The 13,456-nt window shown below is 39.0% G+C and overlaps 1 protein-coding gene across 2 annotated transcripts in view; it reads left to right on the top strand.

Annotated features, from left to right (window-relative positions):
* LOC126161767 (ATP-binding cassette sub-family A member 7-like) overlaps nucleotides 1-12,866 on the top strand; it is a 601,933-nt gene extending 589,067 nt beyond the window's left edge. For both annotated transcript variants that reach the window (XM_049917824.1, XM_049917823.1), the window contains exon 49: nucleotides 12,415-12,866. The gene's annotated coding sequence lies outside the window, so the exon portion shown is untranslated. The remainder of the gene's footprint in view (nucleotides 1-12,414) is intronic.
* Nucleotides 12,867-13,456: the final 590 nt, after the last annotated feature.

Below are 13,456 nucleotides of genomic sequence, written 5' to 3'. Positions count from 1 at the left end.
AAAGGATGCTTGACATCTGTATTCTATTAAGTTCGTGGCACAGTTATACTATTTTCAGTTGTCATAATGAAAAATGCAGTGAGTGTTTGGCAGAGGCTTTTCAAACTATGTGGAATGTTTGGCCAACATCATGCTCTGAATAAGTCGACTGGGATTAGACTGATTTCTGTATGTGAGAAAACCAGTTCAGTTGTGAGCTTTGAACCTCAGGGCATCCTCATGTTAGTCTTTCTGTGAAATACATCATCATTGTCAGTAATAACATTGATTTAAGTCCAATGAAGTCTATTTGCTGAAATTCATAACAATTGGATATTGCCAGCACCAGCAGGCAATGAATTCTGAAAAGATATCAGCGCTTTTGGGCCTATAAAACAGACAACAATTTTCTCAAGAAAACAGTCTTCACTGACGAGGTTCACCCTCTGAAGAATGACTTTCATGAACATGTAAAGCTGCAGGATTTGGCAGAGAGAAAACCCTGGAATAATTATGGAGAAGCTATTACGTTCATAACTATTGACCGTGTGGTGTGGGGTTTGGGCTGAGGGTTTAACTGGGTCTTACTTCTCCGAAGACATTGTTAGAAATGCATTAACAGTGGATGGTGAATGCTACAGCTATATGTTAAAGAGTTTTTGTGGTCTGAACTGAACTGAATCATAGGAGGAATCAGAGGTTTGGTTTCAGTAAGATGTCTCTACTTGTCACACATTGATTGCAACAATGGGCGTATTACAAGAGGTTCCCTGGCTGGGTGACTTCTCACAGTGGTGACATGAATTTGCCACCAAGAGTTTGCAATTTGAGTTGATTTGGTTTCTTTCTGTGCAGATACTGTAAGTACGCTGTTAAACCATGCTCACTTCCAGAGCTCAAGATCAAGATTAAGGGTGTACTTTCAGAACTAGAGATGCAAGTATGCTGCAAAGTCATGAAGGACATTTGAGTAATATCATACACTGTGTGACAGAAAAATTTATGCACCCAGAAGACATGGTCAGGTCTAAATCGACCGTCATATGCGTACACACCATTGGTGGGAATACAAATGATTAAAGTTGTAATTCTCTGTGACAGGTAGAACACCCACCTGACTGCATTAGGCTGGTGGGAGTGTGGACAGCGTCAGGTGTTGAGTGATCACCATGAAAGACATAGATGCACCACATACTTGTGTAAGATGACAATATCAACACACCTGTCAGAGTTTTAAAGTGGCATCATTGTGGATCTTCATTTGGGCGGCTGGTCAGATCTTGAAATATCCAGATTTATGGGGCACTCGGATCTGACAGTTGCCCAATGCTGGACTGCATCATAACATGACAGTAGGCATACTTGATTGTCATTGATGTTCAGGTTGATCACCACAAGGGAGGATTGCAGTTTTGTGCACCAAGCACATTGTAAACCTTTGCATCTTCCCTACCATGTGAGAACAGTTAGTGGGCTCCCAGCAACATTCAGTCATCCGTCAGAGACTTACAGTAGTCAGACTAAGAAATCGCTGTCCCATGAGCCGGCTGATATTAACACCACAACACAAACAGCTGTGACTGGACTATGCTGTGAAGAGGGAATTGCTAATTAAGTATTTTTTTCCTTTGTATTTGAATATCTGGGGATTTTCATTTCCTGCTTGATGCGAGTCAGTAATCTGTTATGGATTTTTTCAGCAGAGTGTAAAACTCCATAGTTTATACTTTTATTTCAGTATTGTGGTTATGAATTGCACAGTTTACCTTAACTCTTATAAACCATGAATACTATTAGGAATATGGGTAAGCTACTATGAACAGCATAGTGCACGCATTATTATCGTAGCAAAGATAGGCACAAAACCCAAGCGTACTGCTGTAGTATATGTTTGTATTCCAACTAGAGCCACAGATGATGAAGAGACAGAAGAAATGTTAATGAGATAAAAGAAATTATTCAGATAAAAATAAAAAAATGGAAAATCCAGGATGAAATGTAACAATATTATGAAAAGGAAATACTGAGTCACAGATAGGTGCAATAAAAAGACTGTCACAAATTAAAGTTTTTGGCCCATAAGTTGTTCGTCAAAAATAGACCACCCCTCCCACCCACACACACACACACACACACACACACACACACGACTGCAGTTTCAGGCAACTGTAGCCACACTGCAAGCAGCAGCACCAGTGCATGATGAGAGTGGTGACTGGGTGGAGGTAAGGAGGAGGCTAGGGATAGTAGGGTAAGGATGGGACAGCGCAGTACTGCTGGGGAGCACACAGGGACAAGGTGGAGAGGGTAGGGCAGCTCTGTGCAGTCGGGAGGTTAGACGGAGGGGAGGGGAGAGGGGGTAGCGAAAAAGGAGAGGAGTAAAATGACTTGCATGGTGAAATGAGGGCGGCATAATGCTGGAATGGGAACGGAGGCTGGATGGGTGAGAACATTGACTACTGAAGATTGAGGCCAGGAGGGTTACCTGAATTTAGTATATATTGCAGGGAAGTTCACCCCTGTGCACTTCAGAAAAGGTGGTGTTGGTGGGAAGGATCCATATGACACAGGGTGTGAAGCAGTCATTGAAATGAAAGATGTCATGTTTGACAGTGTGCTCAGCAACCGGGTGGTCCACTTGTTTCTTGGCCTCAGTTTTTTGGTGGCCATTCATGCAGAAGACAGCTTGTTGGTTGTCATGCTCACATAGAATATAGAACAGTGATGACAGCTTAGCTTGTAGATCACATGACTGGTTTCACAGGTAGCCCTGCCTTTGATGGGATAGGTAATTTTTGTGACCGGACTGGAATAGGTGTTGACGGGATGATGTATGGGGCAGGTCTTACATCTAGGTATATTACAGCTATGAGGTAAGGGGTTGGGAGCAGAGGTTGTGTAGGGATGGACAAGAGGTTGTGTAGGGATGGACAATTATATTGTGTAGATTCAGTGGATGGTGAAATACCAATGTGGGAGATGTGGGAAGGAAAGTGCGAAGGCCATTTCTCATTTCAGGGTACAACGAGAGGTAGTCGAAAGCCTGACAGAATGTAATTCAGTTGCTCTAGTCCTGGGTGGTGCCGAGTTACGAGGGGAATGCTCATCTGTGGCCGGATGGTGGAACTTTGGGAGGCGGTGGGAGACTGTAAGGATAAGGCATGGGAGATTTCTTTCTGTACAAGGTTGGGAGGATAGTTACAGTCTGTGAAGGCTTCAGTGAGACCCTCAGTATATTTCGGGAGGGACTGCTTGTTGCTGCAGATGCAACAACCACAGGAGGCTAGGCTATATGGAAGGGATTTCTTGGTATCGAACAGGTGGCAGCTGTCGAAGTGGAGGTATTGCTGATGGTTAGTAGGTTTCATATGGACGGAGTTACTGATGTAACCATCACTGAGGTGGAGGTCAACATCTAGGAAGGTGGTTTGTTGGGTTGAGTAGGACCAAGTGAAACAAATGAGGGAGAAGTTGTTGAGGTTCTGCAGGAACGAGGATTGAGTGTCCTCACCCTCGATCCAAATTGCAATGATGTCATCAATGAACCTGAACCAGGTGAGGGGTTTAGGAAGGATTCCTTTAGATGGCCCATGAATAGGTTGGCATAGGATGGTGCCATGCAGGTGCCTATAGCCATCCTTCAAATTTGTTTGTAGGTAATGCCTTCAAAGGAGAACTAATTGTGGGTGAGGATATAGTTGTCATGGTCACTAGGAAGGAGGTTGTTGGTTTGGAGTCCATCGGGCATTGGAGAAGGTAGTTTCAATAGTGGTTAGGCCATGGGCATTAGGAATATTAGTGTAAAGGGAGGTAGCATCAATAGTGACGAGCAGGGCACCGTGTGGTAAAGGGACAGGAATTGGGGAGAGTCGGTGGAGGAAAAGAAAGGAATATAGCAGAAGACCAAGCAGTTCTTCAAGAGGCAGAGGATCAAATACATAAAAATACAAGGCTTAATAGAAATCCTTGGGTAATGCAAGAGATATTGAATTTAATTTATGAAAGGAGAAAATATAAAAATGCAGCAAATGAAAAAGGTGAAAGGGAATTCAAATGTTTAAAAAATGAGATTGACAGGAAGGGCAAAATGGCTAAGCAAGAATGGCTAGAGGACAAATGTAAGGACTTAGAAGCATATTCCACTAGGGGAAAGATAGATACCACTGAAAGGAGTATTAAAGAGGCCTTTGGGGAAAAGAAGAGCAGCTGTATGAATATCAAAGGCTCAGAGGAAAACCAGTCCAAAGTAAAGGGAAAGCTCAACAGTGGAAGGAGTGTATAGAGTGTCTATACAAGGGAGACAAACTTAAAGGCAGTATGATGGAATGGGAGATGTGAGGAGAATAATTGAGAGAGCTCTGGAAGATCTAAGTAAAAAAAATCTATCAGAACTACTGATTGCCTTGGGAGAACCAGCCATGACGACTCTCTCCCATGTGGTGTGCAAGATATATGAAACACATGACATACCCTGAGACTTCAAAGAAAAACATAATAATACCAATTCCAAAGAAAGCAGGTGTGAAAACTACCAAACTAACAATTTAATAACTCATGATTGGAAATACTAACACAAATTCTTTACAGAAGAGGGAAAAGCTAGTAGAAGCTGACCTCGAGGAAGATCAGTTTGGATTTTAGAGAAATATAGGAAGTGGAGAAAATGGTCAATAGATTGCATGCGATAAAGTGGCTGGGGTGGATGAAATTAAGTCGGAACTCATCAAATACAGTGGAATGTCAGGTCTTAAATGGCTACATAGGATAACTGAAATGGCGTGGGAGTCGGGACAGGTTCCATCAGACTGGACGAAAGCAGTAATCACACCAATCTTTAAACATGGAAACAGAAAAGATTGTAACAACTACAGAGGTATCTCTTTAATCAGCGTTGTGGGTACAATCTTCTCAGGTATTGTTGAAAGGAAAGTGCGAGTATTAGTTGAGGACAAATTGGATGAAAATCAGTGTGGGTTTAGGCCTCTTAGAGATTGTCAGGATCAGTTCTTTAGCTTACGGCAAATAATGGAGAAATGCTACAAGTGGAACAGGGAATTTTATCTATGCTTTATAGATCTAGAAAAGGCATATGACCAGGTTCCTAGGAGGAAGTTATTGTCTGTTCGATGACATTATGGAATAGGAGGCAATTAAAGGTATTTACATAGATAGTCACGCAGCAGTTAGAGTTGACAGTAAATTGAGTTCATGGTTCAGAGTAGTTTCAGGGGTAAGACAAGGCTGCAACCTGTCTCCACTGTTGTTCATATTATTTATGGATCATATGTTGAAAACAATAGACTGGCTGGGTGAGATTAAGATATGTGAACACAAAATAAGCAGTCTCGTATATGCGGATGACTTAGTTGTGATGGCAGATTCGATTGAAAGTTTGCAAAGTAATGTTTCAGAGCTAGATCAGAAATGTAAGGACTTTGGTATGAAGATTAGCATCTCCAAACCGAAAGTAATGTCAGTGGGGAAAGAGATATAAACGGATTGAGTGCCAACTAGAAGGAACAAAGTTAGAACAGGTGGACGGTTTCAAGTACTTAGGATGATTCTCACAGGATGGCAACATAGTGAAAGAACTGAAAGCAAGGTGTAGCAAAGCTAATGCAGTGAGCGCTCAGCTACAGTCTACTCTCTTCTGCAAGAACGAAGTCAGTACCAAGACTAAGTTATCTGTGCACCGTTCAGTCTTTCGACCAACTTTGTTGTATGGGAGCGAAAGCTGGGTGGATTCAGGTTACCTTATCAATACAGTTGAGGTTACGGATATGAAAGCAGCTAGGATGATTGCAGTTACTAGTAGATGGGAACAATGGCAGGAGGGTGTCCACAATGAGGAAATCAAAGAAAAACTGGGAATGAACTCTATAGATGTAGCAGTCAGGGTGAACAGGCTTAGATGGTTGGGGTCATGTTACACGCATGGGAGAAGCAAGGTTAACCAAGAGACTCGTGGGTTCAGCAGTAGAAGGTAGGAGGAGTCGGGGTAGATCAAGGAGAAGGCAGCTGGATTCGGTTAAGAATGATTTTGAAGTAATAGGCTTAACATCAGAAGAGGCACCAATGTTAGCACTGAATATGGGATCATGAAGGAATTTTATAAGGGGGACTATGCTCCAGACTGAACGCTGAAAGGCATAATCAGTCTTAAATGATGATGATGATGATGATGATGAAGGAACATGCAAGGCAATATTGACCCTATGACTTATGTTAGAAGACAGGTTAAGGAAATGCAAACCTACATTTACAGACTTAGAGAAAGGTTTTGAAAATGTTGATTGGAATACTGTCTCGGAAATTCTGAAGACAGCAGGAGTAAAATACTGGGAGCAAAAGGCTATTTACAGCTTGTAGAGAAAGCAGACAACAGTTATAAGAGTCAAGGGGATATGAAATGGAAGCAGTGGTTGAGAAGGGAGTGAGATAGGGTTATAGCCAACCCCCAATGTAGTTCAATCTGTATACTGAACAAGAAATGAACGAAACGAAAGACAAATTTGGAGTAGGAATTAAAGGTCAGGGAAAAGAAATAAAAGTTTTGGAGTTTGCCAATGACACTGTAATTTTGTCAGAGACGGCAAAGAACTTGAAAGAGCAGTTGAAAAGAATGGATTTTGTTTTGAAAGGAGGGTGTAAGACAATCAACAACAAAGGGAAAACAAGAGTAATGGAATGTAGTGAAATTAAATCAGGTGATTGTATGGGAGTTAGATTAGAAAATGAGACATTTAAAGTAGTAGATGAGTTTTGCTATTTGGGCAGCAATGTAACTGACAGTGGCCAAAGTAGAGAGGATATAAAATGTAGACTGGCAATGGCAAGAAAAGCTTTTCTGTGGAAGAGAGATTTTTTAACATCAAATATAGAGTTAAGCGTTAGGAAGCCTTTCCTGAAAGTATTTGTCTGGAATGTACATGGACAATAAACAGTTTAGACAAGAAGAGAATAGAAGCTTTTGAAACATGGTGGTACAGAAGAGTGTTGAAGATTAGATGGCTAGATCACTTAACAAATTGGGAAGACGAGAAACTTTGGCACAACTTGACCAGAAGAAGGGATCAGTTGATAGGATACATTCTGAGACATCAAGGGATCACCAATTTAGTGTTAGAGGGAAGTGTGATGTATAAAAATCTTAGAGGGAGACAAAGAGATGAAACAGTAAGCAGATTCAGAAGGCTGCAGGTTGTGGTAGTTATTTGGAGATAAAGAGGCTTGCACAGGATAGAGTAGTGTGGAGGGCTGCATCAAGCCAGTCTTCAGACTGAATACCATAATAACATTATTTATGAAATACACATGAGTGTAAGAACTCCTTGGTCCTTCAAGAAGCAACTGCAAGATGTGTGATTGCATGATAGACTCTTTACATGCTTCTGTAGAATAAATACTTTTTTTTACCTTAACCACAGTGCCCCAGAAATACTAGCAACCCTATCTGCAGGTCAACACAATGCAAGAAGTTTCTAATTGCAAAGGAGGAGTTTTTTGGTTGATTTATCCAATTGCTGTTGCCATCTTTGTTTATCACACAGTTGGAATCCTAAGAAGTGATCTTTGTGATACCTTCATCTGGTATCCATAATAAATCAGTTAAAAACTTAGAATAAATCAGTTAAAAACTTAGAATTTTGTTCAAAAACTACACTGATCTACTAGCCAAGCTATTTTGTTCCTGTGCCTCCTATAGTCAGCCATGTCTGATACACCTACATTTGTGTTTACTCCATGGTGCACATGGCAGAGGATATTTCTAGTACCATAAACATTTCCTCTCTTCTTATTTATTTGCAAATGGTAAGTGGGCAGAATAAGTGTTACAAATCTGCTGCATGAACTCAGTTTCTGTGCTTTGCAGTCATGATCATTTGATAACGCATATGAGGAGGAAGTAATACAGTACATTTTTTTCCTCTTTTTGGAACATGCATTCTTGGAATTTTAATAGGAAACCTCTCTGAGATGTAAACCTCTCTCTAGTAGAATCTGCCATTGGGTCTGGATGAGATACCCCTTGGCATTCTTGCACTTACAAAATGAACCCATGATAAAACACACTGCTTTCTGTTGGATATTTTCTCTCTCTCGTATTGGTGGCAAGGGTCTCCACTACTTCCATTTAGCTTTTTTTTAAATCTCCCTTCCTACTTGGTAAGGCTCTCATACTTCTGAGGAATTCTTCCAATGAATCTCAGTTACACCTCTGCCTTTCCCAAAACTAATTGTATATGGTAATTCAACTTTAAATTGCTATAGATGCCTACTCCAAGATCCTTAATAGTTGAGACTGCTCCTGGTGACATTGCAAACAATAATGGATCTTTCTGTCTGCTCATGTGCAGTAAGTTATTTATTTATTTTGAGGGTCGTTTGCTAGTCTACACACTTAGTGTCTATTGATACAATTTTCTTCCATTTCAGCTTCCCTTTTACACCACCATAACTCGTGAACTACCTCACAGATCTTCTCCTGTTATCCACCATATCATTTAGAGGACTGTATGTTTAACAAGACATGTAACACACTGTTGGGTATTGAGGAATTGTGGTTTATTCATATCATAATGTACATTTGCAATCCATACTGACAGGAGACATGTCAGAAATTTATAATACAGTTACAATTATTTTTACACTGATAAGTAATAGCAGTAAAATAAATTATAACACTGTAATTATATTTCTTGGGATATTAACACATTGTATCCAGTTCAAATTTCCAGTTCATCTTACGTGAAGTCATTGTCTGAGTAATAATATAACGGTGTCAGTGCCTCATATGAGTAATAATATTACAGTGTCAGTTCCTTATATAGATATCTCTTAAGTGGATCTAAATTCATCTGCATTAACTTGTCCCCTTTTAATTTATAATAATTTTCATTCCCATGTATTGATGTCCCTGGGCATACAATTTGAGGTGGTGTGCTCAAAGTTACTTACATTTTTGAGAGCTCCTCCTTGTTAAAAGCTCACTTCTATTTCCCAGAAAGAATTCACAGTCCAAACAAAAAACTGATCTATTATTCCATAAGCAAGTATTCACTATTCAACAGCAGATAATTGTATTGAATGCCTTCTGGAAGTGAAAGAACATGGCATCAATTTATTGTGATTATCTAGGGGTGCGGCCTGAAGCCGTGTCCTAAAAATATGGTAGGAGTGAAAAAATTGTTATTTAATGTGCTAACTGATTTTCAATAGAACACTGTTGGTATAATCCAAGTTCATTCCTACAATGAGATTCTCAGGCTTCAGAAAGGCAATAAAATGTGTTCCATAATTCTGCAACTGACCAACATTAGTTATATACCCTATAGTTATACATTTGTCTGATGTCCAGTTTTAGAAGCAGTAATTACTTGTGCCTTTTTCCAGTCACTTGGAACACTTTATTATTTCAGTGAGTTGCTGTAAACTGCTGCTAGGAGGGGAGCATGTTCTCTTGCATGATTTGTGTGTAATCCTATTATGTACACTCTTTAAGTTGATCCTACATTCTGTCGCCACACTTCTGTCATTTCAGTGCCCATGTGATGACTAAAAGGGGGACAGTAGTGTGACTTCCCTCAGTAAATCATTTTTGAAAGACTGAAGTCAGTATATCTGTCTCTTTGTTTCAATGCAAGTCACTCAGTGACTTGATAGATCCGTTTATTGAGTTTACATAAGACCAAAACTTATTACAATATTTTTACTCATTGGTAAGCAAAATTTTACTTTTGAATTCAATGAATGCTTCTTACATTCATTTTAGCTTCATTCAGCTTTTGTTTGTTTACTAGGGACGAAGCTCTCTGCTTTCATAGCAGTTGTACAGTGTGGGTACTTAACCAGGGCAGGTCTTTTCCATCCCTCACAACTTTGTCAACAGTTACATATCTGTGCCATACTTAATACTTTTGAATTTTCTGTATACACATCGTCACCCTCAGAGATAAATTCTTGGTGTATATTTCTCAAACAATCTGCATACTGGCAGAAAAATTTCTGTACCTTGTTCAAAATATTTTAAATTGCAGTAGTTATTGATTCCCTCCCCTACATTAACCAATTTTAAAAGTTTAGATCTGTTAATCATATGAAGTCCTGTCCCTGTCATTCACAAGGTGTGAGAGAAAAGTATTGAGACTGACAACACTGCAAGCGACCTGGCAATGCACTGTTGTTCTACTTGTGTAGGCCAATGTGTTCATCCCTTCCAAATGCTCAGTCCGAGTTTCAGCTTCATACAGCCATCACGTGACATTTTAGAGTGCCATCACTGAAGTTGTGCTTTGGTTGTGTAGAGCAGTGTTACGCCATTAAGTTTTGGACTTGAGGAATCTGTGAGTGTGACCTTTGAAAAGTTGTAACACACCTATGGTAAAGATTCCGTATCAAGAGCACAAGTTTTTCGCTTGCAAAAATCATTTTTGGAAGGCAGAGAACAGACAACTGACAAACCTCGCTCATGAAGACCTTCAAAAACCAACAAAAATATGAAACGTGTGCATGCTCTTGTGAGATCATACCGACATTTAACAACAAGGATGATGGGTGACCTGTTAAACACTTTCACCATACATCAAATTTAGACAGAAGTTGTCCACATGTGAAAGGTTTGTGCCATAATGGGAACAAAACTAGCAGAAGGATAATCAAAGAAGTGTGTGCATTTATTTTAGAGGGTTACCAATGACTATGAACAGTTCAGTTATGTGATCAATGAATCCTGCATTTGTAGTACAATCCTGAAACAAATCAACAAAGTGAGGAGTGACACACTGAGACATCTCCTCGACCAAAAACAGCTTGAATAAGCAAATCAAAGATCAAAACAAAGTTGATTTGCTTTCTTGACAGTAGGGGTATTGTGCATAAAGAATTTGTTCCTCCAGAACAAACTGTCAACCAAGAGTTTTACAAAGAAGTTCCTGAAAGGGTCAGGAAAAGTGTGAATTGAGTGAGACCAGACATTGTAGACAGGTGGATGCTGCATCATGACAATGCCCCATGTCACACAGCCACTTCCATCACAAAATTTTTGATCTCAAAAGGCATTCCCATTGTTCCACAGCACCCCTATTCACCTCATCTGAGTCCTTGTGACTTTTTTCTTTCCCAGAAATTGAAAAATTGTCTTATAAGGACTTATTTGGAATTCTGGAGAATATTCAAAAGAATGTGACCGATATGCTCTACCAGTTGAAGCCTTTCAGTGCTGCTACCAAGACTGGGAACAATGACTCTGCTAATGTGTAGCTTGCATAGGGAATGACTTTGAAGGAGAAATATTGCTGTTTGAAAAAAATAAATAAATAAATGAAAACTATTGTAGATAAAAAAATCAGTCTAATTACTTTTCTCACACACCATGTGTTTCTCCCATTTTATAACTGGAAAGCTTACCACAATCTGGAAATTTACACACATTATTATAAAACTTCTTCAGTTCACATAAGCATTCTGCTATTATGGCTCCGAGACAGATAGTCTGTAGAGGCATCTGATTACCACATTTTATGCCAAACTTCACTTAAATAATTCACGTATGGCATCTTTAGCCCACAAAAGATGTAATCAATATAATTGACTTCTGTACTGCCAGAAATATGACACCACTATTGACATCCAGCCTGTTTTAGCAATATAAAAATTTATTTTCGTAACACTAACTGGGTTTACTACCATTAATTAATGAGTCTAATTTTAGGAGCTTATCATACACACTCTGCAATTAACTATGACTATATTAACATTTGCCCCACAATAACTGTGTCCTCTGTATTTAACATGCATTAGTATCTAAATTCTCCATATATGCCTACACAGGTCTGACAATCAATTGTGTGTCCCAACAAGAGCTACTTACTGGTCCTCTTACATTTGTATGGTGTAAGATTAATGTTTCTTGCACTACCAATGAGGTTGTGACTGGTAATTCATGGATGACTTTAGCTATAGTGAGAGGAAACGAGAAACCTCTTGCTGGACTTGAGTCATATTATGAGAGATACATTATATCATTTCGTACGTTTGCTGTAGGAGTTGTAGCAGACAGGAATTATGGTACCTGTGTAGTTACTACAGACAAGCCATTTTCATTGTTAATGATCGTCAGACCTGTGTATGTATTTAACCTGAAAGACGCTCAGGAGCACACCAAATATATTCTGCTACCCAGGTAGCACCTTCCTGTGTATAATGCATGCTTGAGTTGCATAAAACGAACACTAAAATTCTCTTTCCAGTCATCAGAGACTAGCCTGAGACTCTGATCTATTCTGGGAGTGATGCTGCAAATACTGCTAGTGGTGAGAGTATCTCAAGAAAATTTAAACTTACAAGAAGCAAAGTTTCATGAGCAAAGTTTGTCATTATGTTTTTGCAATTCTTGTTGGTATTGACAGTTCTTAATGTGTTTATTTTTCCTTGCAGGTCTTTTGCAGCTGAACATGAACCTATATTAGCCACCTGTGGAGTTACACAAGTATTGTTTGTCTGAAAGATCTCACTAACTTATAAATTATTATGCAACTATTTATTCAGAAACATTACAATTGAAGCTTTCAGAAAGCTGTGGTGCTGTCTAAATATGCACTTCTTCAGACAGTTTTGATTTTTTTATAATGTAATATTTTTTTGGTGCTCACTATCATAATGTGCCTTAACAGTATTCGTCAAAGAAATGTGTCAGTATTTTTATATACGTATTGCTGCACTTTATTTTTGGCATGTGATATTGTGCATTATGTGTGCATTTACAGTATTCATTGTTAGAGATTGATCTGAAAACTTGTATTAAGGTACTTAATATTTGTGTTTTTGCACTATTGTGTGTTCTGTTGGCACAAACTGTTAATTAAATAAAATTTTACTCCACGTTTTAACTTTTGTTTTCTGGGATCATCATAAAAGTCATGTCTTGAAAACATAAAAAGCACCAAGAACATGAAACAGTGCAAACATCTCAAAACTTGTGAAGTGAAACGCTTTTCAGAACCAGTGCTGTGTTGTTTAGTAAACAGTAGCAAGAGAGGAAAATCTACATGCAGGCTCTTATGTCTACTTAAATATGAAGAATGCAGAACTGATTGCAGGAGATTAATATCCCACTTAGAGAAATAATCATAATAAAAAGTTTGTTAGAAATAGCTCCTAATTCATGGCTGACCAATCAAGTATGAGTCATCCACTCTGAGAACATATTTCCCCCAAGTGAGGAAATCAGATTTTCACAAAATTTTAAAGTACATATTAAGCAAGTTCTTTGTCTGCTGAAGTTGAACCATAGCTCCAAATAAACTCACTATTGACCTCTTGTCAGTACATAAAATGCAGTCTGTTGAAAAAGTTGTACACAACCAACATCATTCACTGAATAGTATTCTCACCAGAAAAAATTAACTGTTGTCCTGCTCAACTTGAGGTAATAGCATGCACTAGGTCATCAAAATTCTCAGAGCACAACGGTTGTGTG

The sequence above is a fragment of the Schistocerca cancellata genome, chromosome 2 (genome assembly GCF_023864275.1).
Source record: "Schistocerca cancellata isolate TAMUIC-IGC-003103 chromosome 2, iqSchCanc2.1, whole genome shotgun sequence".
In the NCBI taxonomy this organism is placed as follows: Eukaryota; Metazoa; Arthropoda; class Insecta; order Orthoptera; family Acrididae; genus Schistocerca; species Schistocerca cancellata.
This window is presented reverse-complemented; position numbering and strand designations above follow the sequence as displayed.